We start from the raw sequence: 7,125 nt of genomic DNA, 5'->3' as shown, positions 1-7,125 counted from the left end.
CGTGTCTGAAGGGCATCATTAAGCCCCTGAACAAATAATTCATGCTTACTCATTTGCTGCCCCATATCTGCACACTAAAATGTTAGTAAGTAATCTCTGTATTACTTACCGGGACGATCTTGCGCCATCCCTTCCACCTTTACCAGTGCTAGTCTTTGTTCTCGGTGCACTTCACCTTGATCCTCTTGGCCCAGACCCCACGTCCAGGCACCACATGCCTGACATTCGAATGGGTACCTGGGGGAGGAGAGTGAGAAAAGGGACCCACACACAGACACACAGAGTGGAGACAAGACGAGGTGCTGATCAAGTCTTGTTTATTAAGGAAGAATAGTGAGCTTATATACAGGCTGGTGGGCACCGATTGGTTGCCCAAAATGCAAATGAGGTACAGCATGAGCCAGTCATTGGTGTGGGCGGATCTCTCCCGTTGCCTAGAAACCCATTCGCCCTATGCCCTACGGGGAGAACAGTTGGTCACATGATTTCTGAGAAACCTCAATGAGCAAGTGAAACCTAATGGGTTCTAAGATGGAGGATAGCCCTTAACATCGTGGATCGCTCTCAAACCGGCTCTTTTAACCACCACGCCATAGGCTAGCCATTATCGTCAGTTTTGAAAGATACTTGGGAACCAGCAGTTAGCGTAATGGCTATGTCGCTGGACTCCCACGTAGTCAACCGTGGTTCGTGTCCCGGACCCGGTGGCTTAAAACTCACGCCGGGCGCATGTGCGTGCGTGCCCAAGATCCCGAGAGGAGAATGGAGGAGAAGCGATTGCGGCGTGACCATCCCCCCTGGGAGGTGATTTCTCGCTTTCTGTCTCTATGTCTCTCTCTGTCTGTCTGGCGAGCGCATGCGCCCTACAGTGAAAAATCTCTCCAAAAAAAAAAAAAAAATGGCTTCTTTTAAAAAAAAAAAAAAAATGGCTTCCGTAAGCAGTGCCCTCCACAGGTGCTGGTGGCTTGAAAAATACCCTGGGTGCATGCCCAAATTCCCATCTGGATGGAGAAATGGAGAAGGGATTGTGTTGTGACCATGCTCCATTGTGGGAGTGATTTCTCCTTCTCTTTTCTCTCTCTGGCAAGTAAAGAAGAAGAAAAAATTCAGACCTGGTGGTTGGAAAAACATTGGAGAAAATGGCAGCCTCCTCACAGAATGGGCAAACTTCCAGGACTGGGAAAAGTGAATTTCAGAATCAGAAGTCAAAGCTAGAGAACTGAGATAAATTAGAGCTACTTACTGTTCCTGATGGTTGGAAGAAACCCACCTTTTCCAAAGAAGACAATCCCAGAAGACACTTGGAGGAAAGCAGTTTTGCAACCTTGTTTCCAAAGTATAGAGAGGCTTACTTTAAAAAGTGTTGGCCATTGGTGCAGGAAGCTTTCAATGAACATCATCTTAATGCAACCTTGGAGCTGAGGGAGGGCAGCATGACTGTACTACAAAGAATACTTTTGATCCATTTATCATCATTAGGGCCAGAGACTTAATAAAATTGTTAGCAAGGAGTGTTTCATTTGAACAGGCAGTACGAATTCTTCAGGATGACATTACATGTGACTTTATTAAAATAGGTTCTTTGGTGAGAAATAAAGAGCAATCTATCTGCAAAAAGAAGACAATGGCTTATTGGTCTCAAAGGATCTACATTGAAGACATTGAAGGAACTCTTACCAAACTGTTACATATGGTTCAAGGAAGCACAATTTCAGCCATCGGACCTTTTAGTGGGTTAAAGGAGATTCAAAAAGTAGTCCTAGATACTATGAAGAATAGTCATCCAATTTATAGCATTAAACCTTTAATGATTAAATGAGAGTTGGCAAAAGATTCTGAATTATGACCACAAAGTTGGGAAAGATTTTTTGCCACATTTCAAACACAAAAGTGTGAATAAATGCAAGGAGCCAAAGAAAAAAAAAACTGTGAAGAAAGAGTATACACTGTTCCCACCACCACAGCCAGAAAGTCAGGTTGATAAAGAATTGGCTAGTACTGAATACATTTTGAAATCCAGGAGAAGAAGCGACAGAAGATGGAAACAAAAAGGTTAAACAAACAGAAGTTCCCAGAAAGAGACAAGAGGAAGGAAACAAAGCTTTTATTCCACTTACAGAAAAACCAGTAGTGAAACCTAAGGAAGCTTCTACCGATACTAAAATCAATGTGGCCACCATCAAGGAAAAAGTTAAGAAAGCAAAAAATTAGAAACTGGGAGCTCTTTTGTCTGAAAAAGTTAAGCTTCAAATGGAAGCAGATGAAAAGAAAAAGAAGGGGAAAAAAAGTAATATACAAACATCTCTGAATTAGACTATATGAAACTATCTCTTTTTGCAAAGGATTTTGAAACATCAGGACATTAATCACCTTACTCATGAGTAATAATACTCTCATTACTTTTTTCTGTGTTTCTTTGGTTCATAGAACAGTGTTCTTTATAAATATACATTATTGTTTTATTTTGAAAAACAAAACCAAACTCTCTGTGTCCAAATTATACCTTGTGTACATTAACTACAACTAATCAGTTCTAGACAGATTTTGCCTAAGCATGAATTTAGAAATAAGTTTTTAGTTTTTTTAATTATATATATATATATATATATATATATATATCTTTATAGTGTGATATATCAGAAACAACACACTGGATACATGTGTGTGCCAGCCCCCATCCCAGAAAGGATAGAGAGATGGAGCAGAAGGGATTGTGGCATGGCCATGCCACATGAGGGGGGGTTCTTTCTCCCTTTCTCTCTTTCTCTGTGTCTCTTTCTAACAAGTGCAGATGCTTTCTGGCAAAACCAGTCTTTGAGGTATTTGTTTCTCAACCAATATATGCAATGACAATAGGATGCAACACATCCTACTTGATGGAGAAGTAGGATTAACTCAATTATGTATCCTTGAGTTCCAAAAGGAAAAAAAAAAAAACATGAATCTAGCCTCCCTTTTTTACCTTTAACCGAATAATTAGTTAAAGCACATAGGAATTCTCCATGCATAATCCTCTGCCATGGAAGGTAGGAAAACAGATTCTATGATAGATTGCTTGTGACTTTTGGCTGGATTTGACCTTTCTTGATGGGCCTCAATAAATAAGTAAATTTATTTCTTGTGGGAACAAATATGGTCCAAAAGGAAAGAGAAGTAAAGGGGAAATTCAATTCACAATCTAACTCATTTGATTATTTGGCAGGAAGTGATAAAGACAGGTGGAAAAGGAACAGTATGATTTCCATTTAATGACTGGTCCATTGAGGTTCAGTCTTGCTGTGGGTGAAGTCTTGTGAGAGGCATGTGAAGCATCTATTCTCACTCCCAGGCTCTGGTGAGCAGCTTACTCCTTCCTGTCTCACAGTCTTGAGCTTTGAGATGTCCTTGAGTGTAGAGCTCTGGGCCAAGACCAGAGCGATTTCCAACTGAGCCTTGGCCTTCCCTGCAAGTTCTAGAATACCAGCATCTGTGTAAATGTGGGTGTCTCTGTAATATCAGAAGACAAGGTAAATACTCCATTTTCATAAGAAAGCACCATCTCTGTTGAAGTCCAACTGGGCATCTACAGCACATACATTTTTCTAAAACCTGAAGAATAGCTGTGCTAGACAAAATCAGATGTGAAAAGCTCCTAGCACAGTAACCCAAACTTTTCATACATTCTTCAAATGCAAGATTCTCATCGTTTAGTAGCACTCAGACTTTTGAATTTCAACTTTCTAGTCTCAACTCACTGTCTTTGGAAATTCAACTTTTTTCAGCAGGTGGCATGGTGTTTAAGGCACTGGACACTCCCACATGGCTGACCATGGTTTAAGTCCTGGACCTGGTGGCTTGCTTTCTCACTTTCCCTCTCTCTCTCCTGTGTATGTCTCTCTCTGGTCAAGTTAAATAAATAAATAAATAAATAAATAAATAAAGTTTAAAAAAAAAAGAAATTCAACTTTTTCTATGACACCCCTTCAATTTGAAAAAATCTCTGCATTATTTGGGCTGAGGAGGGAATTGCATCTTTGTTTTCCTTCTGAAAATTAGACTTACTGATTTGGCTTATAGGGCACTTAATGTTTATTGTTTTAAAATTGTCACTAAGAGACAAAGTTTAAGTTTTTTAAAAATTTCTGACAAAACAATGATAAAGCATTGTACAAGACATTTAATGGCATACAATTATTTAGCAACCATACTTATGTTTGGGGCATGTAAACAAATGTAAATATTATCTACTGAGAAAGAAATAACAGTGCATAAAAAATAAAACTTTGAAAGGTTTAGGAAAAGTTACTTTTTCCCCCATCAAATTACCAATTATAAATTTTCTGTACCATTTTCGGAGTGAGAATTCTCTGCTAGTACTTTGGATTGTTGGTCTAACTCTCTAATCTCCTTACTCTTAAAAGGGAGTAAGAAAACTGTATGTACCAAAATTGGGAAGGCCACCCGAGCTTCCAATTAACTTGAGTTTGGGAGTTACGGAAAATTCACAAAATAAAATTGAGATGATAGAAGAATGAGTTTTCAGTGAGAATTTGATGAGTGTGATTTTGAGCATTGTTGACTTAAAGATGCCTTTTTTTAAAAAAAAACCATAGTATGTGTGTTCACTGCAGAGAGAAAGAGAGAGAGAGAGTGAGCGAGAGAGAAAGCACTCTCTATTGAGGGAGAGTCATGCTGTCATCCCTTTTTCTCTATTTCTCCCTCTTTTGTGGGCATACATGCACACATGCCTGCTGTGTTTTACAAGCGCAGAGTCTAGGGCTCAAACCATACAGCGGACCATGTGGAATCCAGTCACCTTAACCACCACACCACTGGCTCTCTTGCCCATGGAATTTTTAACTGTAGTTGTGGTCATGCTATTGCAATTGGCTCAACAGGATGGAAGTGTGAGATAGGATTTCTATCTGGGGAGCCATTTCTTTGCTCTTCATAGAGCTATAAAAATAGCTCCATAGGCAGTAGTCTGTGTGCATGAGTGTGTGTAAATTTGTAAATTCTTATTTTACAAATAAGAAAATTAAGATACTTAAAGGTTATGTAAATTGTCTGGAATCCCAAAGCTAATATGAGACAGAGCTGGGTTTCCAACCTAAACAGTTCTTGAGATGTTATATAATTATCAATGACTTTACTGGAAAAAAAAAAAAAGAAACACTAGTGGGACAGAACATATAGGAAGGACCAAATGTCCTTGTCTTCACAGTGTGACCTTCTAAAGATATTGGGTCATTAAAAAGAAGTCATGACTTATTTTTGCATAGAAAAATGTCTTGACTGTTTCAACAACAATATTTTTCCCGGTTTGTATAGTGGAAGGTTTTTCTTAGGTTTTGTGCCATGGTGTGACACAGTTTCAGTTGATGGGATTCTGTATAGAGCTACTAAAAGAACAAGTCTGATTTAGTTAAGAAGTACAAGGGCTCCAGTTTAAATTATGGAAAGTGGATAATCTTGAGTGCTTCATCAAAAATTTCAGAAATCAGTTGCTGGGATAAAGAAAAAATAAATTTAACTTGCCAGAGTTTAGGGTGTACTTACCAGAAACAGAGAGGGGAAGAGAGAAAGCACCCCAATGGAAAGTGGTCATGCCACAGTCCTTCTTCCCCCATTTCTCCTTCCTGTTGGGATTTGGGACGTGCATGCACACATGCCCAGTGCGTTTTTCAAGCTTCTGGGGTTGGGATTTCAACTGCACTTGGCCTTATGAGATCCATCTCTTTTAACCACTAAGTCTCAGAACTGGCCAAAGAAGGCAATTCTTCAGCATAAGCAATCATGTTTTCTCCTTGCTGTTGACATTTGTAAAATGGCACTGGGGAGAATTTCACCTTCAGTAATCTCATATATTTATCAAATCTCCTGTATTTAAGTGAATCAATATTGGGCCTGTTTCATCTGGACTAAACAAAGATGATCTGATTTCCCTGGTACCTGGCAGCAGTTTTAACTTCTTTATAAGAGGGGCAGGCATTTTTGTTTTATTTAGTTTTGTTTTATATGTCAAAATCAAATAACAAGTCAACTAAAGAGAATAGTATTCCCAAATGAATCACTTTATTGCAGAGTAACACAGAATCAGAAGACAGGAAATGCAGAGTCACAGGAGTGAAAGACAAGCAAAAGGAGTAATGGAGGGCACATGTACATTCGTGTGCTAATAAAGTACCAACTTCTGCATCATGGAAGAAATCTTCCATTTGGTCTGGGAGATCAGTCCACTCAAAGTGGCACTCAAAGGAGGTCTGAATCAGGACAAACTGCTAGCAATGAGGTCAAGGACCGTGTAGTCTGAAGGTCCAGCTGTCTTATGAGTGCATTCTCACGTAAGATGGAGTCAAGAAAGATGTATCTCAGGAGTTTCAGAGACCCTGATTTTATAGCCCTAAAAGATGTGTGATGTCAGTTTCCACATGTTACGTGTGAAGGAAGGGTCCTTCGTGGAGTTTTTTTGGGCTCAGTTTTAGGACATGTGCAACAAATATGACACAAAAATTCACATGCCCCAAATGGAGTTATGTTGTCAAAGCATTCGAAGAGGAGTTGACACTGGAAGTTGGGGTGCACGGGCCCAACACCAGAGCTGGATTCAGGGTGGTGAGTTGACCAGGTTCTTGTCCTATGCTCATAAAGAATTAGAGTCATTGACACACAGAGAAATAGGAAAGTAGGAGTTTATTAGGAGGAAGAAAAGCAAGCTCCTTGGACCAGCAGATAGCATAGTAGCTACATTGCTGGACTCCTACATGGCCAACTGTGGTTCAAATACCAGATCCAGTGGCTTCAAAATCATGCCAGGCATGTTCGCATATGTGCTTGAGATCTAAGGAGGAGAATGGAGGAGAAAGGATTGTGGCACAGCCATCTCCTCTGGGGGTTGATTTCTCACTTTTATTCTCACTGTCTGTCTCTCTTTCTCTACTAAATGCATGTTCCTGAAGGCAAAAACCTCTTTAAAAAAAAAAAAAAAAGAAGAAGAAGAAGAAGAGAAAAGAGAAACAGTTTCTCATCAAGGAGGGAGAGTTCTTGAATGGGTTTCTGAAGAGGAGCTGAGGCTCTCTAATAAGGAAGTGGGCTTTAGAAAACAGTTACAGGGTAGTCAAGGTGATTTATTACCCTATTCTTTGT

At 39.6% G+C, this 7,125-nt stretch overlaps 1 pseudogene; it reads left to right on the top strand.

The window, feature by feature from the left end:
• The first annotated feature begins 1,139 nt into the window (after window positions 1-1,139).
• On the top strand, window positions 1,140-2,313 carry LOC102486110 (KRR1 small subunit processome component homolog pseudogene; annotated as a pseudogene).
• The last annotated feature ends 4,812 nt before the right edge of the window (window positions 2,314-7,125 follow it).

Source organism: Tupaia chinensis, unplaced genomic scaffold (genome assembly GCF_000334495.1).
Source record: "Tupaia chinensis unplaced genomic scaffold, TupChi_1.0 Scaffold000112_1, whole genome shotgun sequence".
Taxonomy (NCBI): Eukaryota; Metazoa; Chordata; class Mammalia; order Scandentia; family Tupaiidae; genus Tupaia; species Tupaia belangeri.
The sequence above is the reverse complement of the archived record's forward strand: the minus strand, read 5'-3'. Positions and strand labels throughout refer to the sequence as shown.